Below are 9,110 nucleotides of genomic sequence, written 5' to 3' on the forward strand. Positions count from 1 at the left end.
CAGGGGTAATAAAGTATTTAATTCATATATTTCTTCTCAGTGTTTCTAAATTCTTAACAAAATAAGTGTGTTGGCTACTATAATTCCTCTCCCACCTACCCATTCCCCTCTTGCCACGCCTGTTCCCAACATCAGCGTGACCAATTCATCCTGATTTGCTTGGGACTTTCCCTGTCTTTACACTGAATACCACCCCACTCCTCTCAGTTTTGGGCCAACCAGAATTGCTGACCACCCTCCGTGATTCTACAGTCAGAGAAATCACAATAGTCCAGATAAAATGGTGGCCAATGGGACTCAAGAAGGTTTGGGTCCCAGATTTACACTGGTAATTCAAAATCATGACAGTTTTGTGGCCACAGGATAAACAATGATAGCTCAGAGGCACAGAATACTCACTGAAACCGAAGGTGAATCCCATTAAGTATCGATTTTTAAGTCCCTCAAGGGCAGAAGCTGCCTTATATATCTTTGTACCCCTTGCACACTTAGAAGGCTGATTTCTTAAGGCCATGTGCTATGAATGGCTGGCCTGCATCTAAATCCAGTTTGGGGATGACTCTGGAGCAGGTTCTGCCTGTGCGGGGACAATTCCAGTCTTAAATGGGATTTCTGCTTTGTAACACTCATGAATCACTAATTGGTTAAAGACTGAATTTCAGCTTTGTGACACTCATGAATCACTAACTGGTTAAAGATTGACACCTTCTGCTCATAAATACCCTCCTCACCCTGTCTCTATGATTGATGTGGTTTTCAATGGTTTATGAATAATTGCCTAATGCGTGATGACCCAAAAGGGGTATCTGCCCCTAGAGAATACCACACACCTACTCAGGTCCCCTACTCACAGCCTGGGGTGTCTCCCAAGCTCTCATGTGGCTTCTGTGTGGAGTAAGCAGAAGGCCTCAGAAAATGGGGCAAAGCTCCATATTTACAGGGAGTCAGGGGAGGAGGACATGGATGGCTCTTGGTGTTCTAAGATGGAGTACTGATGGGGCCACGTCACTGCTATGTACCAGGGAAGACATGGTACAGGAGACTGACCAGGTGCTCGGACTCTGGTGTCAAACAATCCTGGCTGTGCCCCTTACTAGCTGTGAGATCTGTGGCAAGTGAATCACCCTCTCTGGGACTCTAATTCCTTACAGCAAATTGAGGATAGTAGTAATACTTGGTTGTAGGGAGGCTTTAAATGCCTAGTATCTAGTCCCATCACTTTATGGCCAATAGATGGGGAAACAGTGGAAACAGTGGCTGACTTTATTTTTCTGGGCTCCAAAATCACTGCAGATGGTGACTACAGCTATGAAATTAAAAGACACTTGCTCCTTGGAAGGAAAGTTATGACCAACCTAGACAGCATATTAAAAAGCAGAGACCTTAGTTTGCCAACAAAAGTCCATCTAGTCGAGGCTATGGTTTTTCCAGTAGTCATGTATGGATGTGAGTTGGACTATAAAGAAAGCTAAGCACTGAAGAATTGATACTTTTGAACTGTGGTGTTGGAGAAGACTCTTGAGAGTCCCTTGGACTGCAAGGAGATCCAACCAGTCCATCTTAAAGGAGATCACTCCTGGGTGTTCATTGGAAGGACTGATGCTAAAGCTAAAACTCCAATATTTTGGCTACCTGATGCAGAGAGCTAACTCATTGAAAAAGACCCTGATGCTGGGCAAGATTGATGGCAGGAGGAGAAGGGGACGACAGAGGATGAGATGGTTGGATGGCATCACCAACACAATGGACATGGGTTTGGGTGGACTCCAGGAGTTGGTAGACAGGGAGGCCTGGCGTGCTGCGGTTCATGGGGTCACAAAGAGTCAGACACGACTGAGCAACTGAACTGAACTGAATACGTAAAGAGGGGGCTTCCCTGGTGGCTCAGTGGGAAAGAATCTGCCTGACAATGCAGGAGACCTGGGTTCAATCCCTGGGTTGGGAAGATCCCTTGGAAAAAGAAATGGCAATCCACTCCAGTACTTTTGCCTGGGAAATCACATGGACACAGGACCTTGGCAGGCTACAGTCCATGGGGTCGTGAAAGAGTCGGATACGACCTTATCAACAACACACACACATGTAAAGAGTATGTATAATACGGGGCCTAAAATAGAGCTTAATACCCTCTATACCCTAACAGGGTCCATAACTGCTATTAGTTTTATATTGTTGTGATTCAACATAAGCATCACATATAATATTGTTTCAAGGGGAGAAAACCCCCCAAATCAACAAATGCTGAGAGGAGTGTCAAACAGCAAGTGCTCAATAAATGTTAGCTGTTAGTAAGAGCTTTTAAATCAATCTACTTCCTGTGTCTCAGAATCACATAGCTGCCCTGTGAACACAAGGAAAAGCTCATTTAAGGCATTCCAAGAGGAGCTTCCCTGGTGGTCCAGTAGCTAAGAGTCCGGACTCCCAATGCACGGAGCTGGGGTCCCATCCCTGGTCAGGGAACTAGATCCCACAAGCCACAACTAAAGATGCCGCATGCTGCAACAAAGATTGAAGACCCCACCTGCTGCAAGTAAAACCCGCTGCAGCCAAAATAAATAAATAAAAATAAATATAAAAACAAAATTCTATGAGACACATACATAGTATTCATGCCCAAAATGCATCAGATGATTGCAATCATGGGGAAACCTCAGACAAATAGAGGGAGCTTCAACAAGATAACCGGCCTGTACACTTCAAAAATGTCAAGGATATGAAAGACACAGTAGAGACCAAGGAGACAAGCCTGCTAAGAACAATGCTTAATCTTAGATTGGCTTCCAGATCAGAAAGAAAATCCTGCTATAAAGGACATTATTATGGAGAAGGAAATGGCAACCCACTCCAGTGTTCTTGCCTGGAGAATCCCAGGGATGGGGGAGCCTGGTGGGCTGCCATCTGTGGGGTCGCACAGAGTCAGACATGACTGAAGCGACTTAGCAGCAGCAGCAGCAGCAGTGCATATATGTGGAATCTAGAAAAATGGTATATTAAACTTATTTGGGAAACAGAAATAGAAGCATAGACATAGAGAACAAACATGTGGATCCCAAGGGGGAAAGGTGGTGTGGGATGAACTGGGAGACTGCAGTTGATGTACATACACCCTTGATATTATTGTAAAATAGGTAATGAATGAGAATCTGTGGTTCAGCACAGTGAACTCGGTGCTCTGTGAGGAAGTCCAACAAAAAGAAGATACGTGTATACACATAGCTGATTCACTTTGCTGCGCAGTAGAAACTAACCCAACAGTGTGAAGCAACTGTACCCCAATAAAAATCAAGAAAAAAAAAAAGGACATTATTAGAATAATTGGTAAAATTTGAATAAGGTCTGTAGATTAGGTAATAATATATAATTGCTAAACTTTCAAGTTTTATAATTGCTATAATATTTTATAATTATAATTGTCCTGTGATTATGTAGGAGAATGTACTTATTCTTGGGAATTCACCCTACAGGATTTAGGTTTACCGTAAAAGGTCATAATGTCCCAAACTTACTCTCAAAAGGTTCAGAAAAAAATAATTTATGCTTAGAGGAAACGAATGATGAAAAAGTGAATGTGGCTAAAGTTTTGCTGGTAAATCTGGATGAAGGATATGTAAGCGAGGGGGCTTTTTTTGCAACTTTCATGCATGTTTGAAATTATTTCAAAGTAAAAAGTAAAACATAAATAAAACGAAGCTACCAAACCTTTAAAAGAAGAGTAAGAAACTGCAGTTAAGGAAGCAGCCAGCTCCCTGCTCACCAGTCAGCGGCTCTGAGAAGCCTCTTGGTCCTGTTTCCCACTGCCCCTTGGCCCTGTTTCTTCACTGTCCCTTTTCATGGTGAGGCTGGAAAAGCCAACTTTCTATTAACAGGCCTGCCTGCTAAGTCACTTCAGTCGTGTCCAACTCTGTGCGACCCCACAGACGGCAGCCCACCAGGCTCCCCCGTCCCTGGGATTCTCCAGGCAAGAACACTGGAGTGGGTTGACATTTCCTTCTCCAATGCAGGAAAGTGAAAAGTGAAAGTGAAGGCGCTCAGTCATGTCCGACTCTTCACGACCCCATGGACTGAAGCGCACCAGGCTCCTCTGTCCATGGGATTTTCCAGGCAAGAGTACTGGAGTGGGGTGCCATTAACAGGCAGCTTTTAGCATATTCCATAGAAATGGAGACAGGTCATAGGGCATGTCCACACAGGTGGTAACAAGAAAAGCAACAGGACCCAGCTCAGAGAAAAGGGCAGTGGGAAGTGGTGGGCCTGGGGCTCCAACAGCATCATTTGACCTGCCTGCTACCTTTTAGCCTAGATGCCTCATTAAAGCATCATGGCAAAAGGCACTGTATTGCCAGAAGAGACTCTTCCAGCATGGAGATGCTGCTGCTTCAAGGGGCAAAGAAGGGGAACTGGCTCCCTGGAAAAGGAGCAGTGCTCACTACCAGCCAAAAGAGGGTGCTATTTTCTCCAATGTCATCCTTCCCAAGTCTGCCCACTGAGTGCACAGATCTGCAGATCCCAGGAGCAGGCTCAGCGTGAGCTGAATGAGGAAGAATCATAAAAATGCAAGGTTGGGAGAGGGAGAGGGTGGGAAGATTTGGGAAAATGGCATTGAAACATGTAAAATATCATGTAAGAAACGAGTTGCCAGTCCAGGTTCGATGCACGATACTGGATGCTTGGGGCTAGTGCACTGGGACAACCCAGAGGGATGGTATGGGGAGGGAGGAGGGAGGAGGGTTCAGGATGGGGAACACATGTATACCTGTGGCGGATTCATTTTGATATTTGGCAAAACTAATACAATTATGTAAAGTTTAAAAATAAAATTAGAAAAAAAAATGCAAGGTTGGATCTTGTCTTTAAGATTTTGATACTTTGATCATTATAGATGTATCTGCATTAATTTGAATAATTCTTAAAATTAATTATTCAAAACAATGCATAAAATATTATTTATCTTGATTACTGAGTTGTTTGGCACCCCCTTGAAGTTTGCACCCAAGCCGGTGCCTCATTTGCCTCACGCTAGCCCCACCCTGGTGAATCTAACCCACTAATTCCAACACCACCAGCTCAGAGTTTGCAACTGGTCACATGAGGTCTGGAGTTAATGGACCATTTTATACCCACATGATCTGGCAAAGGGAATTAATCCTGAGAACCTGAATTCCTGCCTTTTATGTCACTTCACTATCAGCAACTGGGGCCTGACTTCTTTATCTCTAGGTCTCAGTATTCCCATCTGTTAAGTGGGAATGGCAGTCCTTTATCTGCACAGTTTGTTCTGAAGATAGAGTATCATCCTAATAGAATACCCCTAAGGGCCAGACACTGTGCTGAGTCTTCCCTTTAGCTATAAACTCACAAAATCTTTACAGCTCTAACATGTAAGAGCTATAATCATCCCCATTTTCAAAAGTGAGGAAATGGGCACAGAGAGGTTTAGACACTTGCCTGAGGTTGAACAGCTATAAATGAAATGATGCATGCTTTAACCTCCAGCATTCTCAACATGGGGTGATCTCCACCTTTGTGGGAGCATTTGGCAATGTCTGGAGACATGTTCGCTTGTCGTGACTCCGGATGGGGGGGGGGGTGTGTACTACTGCCATCTAGCGGATAGAGGCTAAGAATGCTATTAAACGTCCTATAATGCATGGGGCAGTCCCCACAACACTGAATTTTTTGGCCTCCAATAGCATTAGTACCAAGGGTGAGAATCCTGCTCCACTCTGCTCGCAAGGTCAGGGAGTTATGTGATAATTTAGCACCCAGTGCTCTGAGAAAGGCAGATGGTATGGAGTGGTTGCTGTTATTATTTCTTTTGTCTCAGTGGCCTGGGGTCTCCCTTGGTTATCCAGGGACCTGAGTTACCCAGGCTCAGAACCCTCCCATGGGTGGTAGAGAAGCTAGGCTCCAGAGTCAGTCAGAGGATTATATCATGCATTCAGCAAAGGCTTACCGAGCATCTGCTGTATGCCCAGTCCTGTCCCAGGCAGCAGACACATGAAGGTATCCCTGCCTGTGAGAACTGTCGGGGGTGGGGTGGAGAGACAACAGACAACACGCGCGCTCATAGGTAACAATACATCGTCACAGATACCATGAAGCAAAGACCTGTGTTCCATGAAAGAGAATAAGAGGGAAGCTCCTCATGGGCTGAGGGGGGCCAGGGAGAGAACGGCATTTAAGCTGAGACTGAGAAGTAGAAGGAAGGAAGAGCCCTGCAGGTGGAGGGAACAGCTGTGCAAAGGCCCGGCAGCAGGAACTGAAAGCCAGGCAGAGTGAGGGGAGGCCAGCGGGGGAAGAAGAGAATAGAGGATGTGACCTTGAAGGGGTGAGTAGGTAGAAGCCACCACAAGGAGTTTGGTCTTTATGTCAAACAAAGAGCCTTTGAAGGGTTCTAGTCAGAGCACTGACTGCCTTCCGAGAGCAACCTGCTTGAGGTCCAGACAGCCTGGTGTGGAAGACGCTGTGTGAGATCCAAACCAGAGCCTGCTTCACCAGTTGGAAACAAAGATGTGATCTGTCACAATTATGCAACCTTACATAAAATGCACTCTTCCTGCCCCAACCCCCAGGCTGGTTGTGAAACATAATGACTGGAGTAGTCTGCATGCTATACAAGATCATTACTAGGACACACTCCTTATTACACATGGAATGGCATCAGTCACTGGAAACACCTGTTTTGAGTCACGAGGATGTCACCTGCCAAGAGTAAAAACTTTCCCACCGGCGCCTCTTTTCTTTTTTGCTGCTTTTGGATAACTTGACTTGTGACACTTTCACCCCCCCGGAATCCCCATGTTGCCTCCCTCAAATTCTAAGGCGTCCTTTGTCTCCACTGACTCCCGCCTCACCAGCACCCATGGTGAATGGCCGTGGCTGCCGGTGGTGTCTGGGGCCACGTGTCTCATCCTCTGATCCTCACATCTGCTCATTCACATGACACGTGTGCAAATCTTCAGTAGGGTCTATTGACAAGGACTAGAGCTTAAGTCTTTGAGGGAATCCGATTGTCCCTGCTCAATTAGGATGGCGCTTCCCAACGTGGATGGAGCTCAAGATACTAAAAGGAGTTATGTGAATAAAGGGTTCCATGGACAATAAATTCAGGACATACTGTTCCAACATAGTTAAGCAGCTTTGTTCCAGCTTTGCAGGACTTTTTAGGACATTTAATATGCTAACGTGTATTATAAATCTCCAAGGAGGGATATATACATATTCTTTTTTTTTCAGGAGCATCTATACCCTACTGTTTGGAAGTACAAGGCACAGGAAATGTCATCCATAGCCACTGAATAGCAGAAGGAAGGACACCTCAGAGTGTTCAGTGTGGGTCAGGCCAGTGTCTGCCTTTCTTTCCAGGCTCCAGGCTTCTGGAAGAGACAGTCTCAAACTTCCACTTCCCAACACTGGAGCCCAACAGAAGGAAAAGCAGAGGGTCTCTGCTGTGCCTGGTCACCAGTGCAGCTTTGTCACTCCAGCCCCTCATATTTATCAGGAACTCCTGGGGTTGGCTGAGAGTCATCTGAGGCTAAGCTGACCCAGAAGGGCATGTTGGCATGGGCACTGTTTAATCAACTTAAAAGAATAAACAGCTTTTTAGCACTTTGTCTAATTACTAAACAAGTACATGCTTTTATTTAAAAAAGAAAATTCAAACAGTACCCAAGGGTATACAATAAAACCTGGAAGTTCTCTTTTTCCTCCTCACAGCCCCTGACCTGCAGGTTTCCTATTGAGTTTGGTGTGCCTAGTTTGGTCGGGGAGAATGCTGGTCTGGAGTGAGAATGAGTGGGACCAAATCGCAGCTTTGCCACATGCTAGCTGTGTATCTTCGAACACAAGCCTCAGTGTGCTCACCTGCAAAACGGAGGGACCATGGTAAGGGTCTGGGGGAGCATGTAATGAGATGAAACAGAAGGTACTCAGCGAAGCCCCGCACTTACCCTGATTCAGTTAAATTTGATTCAAGATTTTACTTCCAGATACTTTTTTTAAAAAGTTCAAGTGCTAATTACAAAAAGGGGTCAAACTCTTCATCTGTTCATCTGATTTTTTTTGACGTCCTATATAGAGAAACCATTATTCAGAGGTTCCTTTATTTTTCAAATTAATATTCAAATTATCAAAGTTAAAAAAGGCAAAAACATTAATTTACTCTCTGATCCTATAGGTTAGGTTATTTTTGATGCTGAGAATGAACACCTTTCCCAGGACACTGGCAGGGTGATTACTGCCTTAGACAATGTCATGCTTGTAAGTTCGACATATAAAGGTTTTTTATTTCATTGATAAGTCCAGCTAAGATTGCCAGGTAAAATACATGCTGCCTAACTAAATTTGAATTATCTAAAATTCAAATTGACCTAGTGCTCTGTATTTTTATTTGCTAAGTCTGGCAACTCTATATCCAACAAACTTAAACAATTACCTCTAAGGGGTTATAAACCCATTTACAAACATTTTAAACTTCTTTTATACATCTATTTCCTTGTAAAGTTCTTCCGTTATCTGAATAAAAAAAAGCCACCCTTTTTAACACCAAATAATCCTAATACATTCAACTTATAAAACACTGTTAACCCAGAATTCTTATAAATGTTCCAGAACTGTACAGAAACTTAGGAAGGTTTCAAATAAGAGTTACAAATCTAAATACATTCCCTCAATTGCACATTTTATTTTGTAGTTACAAGACTGCCAGTTTAATAGGTTAAAATCTTTCATATGTTACAAGGTCATAAAATACCACATATGTAGAAATTCCTTCTTGAAAGACACAAAAAACTGTACCCACTGAATTCTCAACCTTCCTCTGGTCGGAAGATACCCACTCACCAGGGAGGACAATCACCACCGGCTTTTCACCAGAGATTCAACGAGGCTTAAGGTCTGGACTGTGGCCAATGGGGAGATTAACATCCCCACCAGTTCAGGAAGTCATTATTTCCTTCCACATATTCAACCCTTTGGGATTATCTCCCTAGAACGCCTGGGTGTGCTTGGCTAGTGATTTGGCCAGGATACTGACTGGATGCATGTTGGTGATACCTGCATGCTCTTCCCTGTGACTATGATCACACGCCCATCACTTCAAGAGGGAGTGG

At 44.2% G+C, this 9,110-nt stretch overlaps 1 protein-coding gene across 1 annotated transcript in view; it reads right to left on the bottom strand.

Moving 5' to 3' along the window:
* ABHD6 (abhydrolase domain containing 6, acylglycerol lipase) overlaps positions 1-9,110 on the bottom strand; it is a 100,086-nt gene that overhangs the window by 59,907 nt on the left and 31,069 nt on the right. The gene's annotated exons all lie outside the window — the stretch shown is intronic.

This window comes from Bos indicus, chromosome 22 (genome assembly GCF_029378745.1).
Source record: "Bos indicus isolate NIAB-ARS_2022 breed Sahiwal x Tharparkar chromosome 22, NIAB-ARS_B.indTharparkar_mat_pri_1.0, whole genome shotgun sequence".
NCBI lineage: Eukaryota > Metazoa > Chordata > Mammalia > Artiodactyla > Bovidae > Bos > Bos indicus.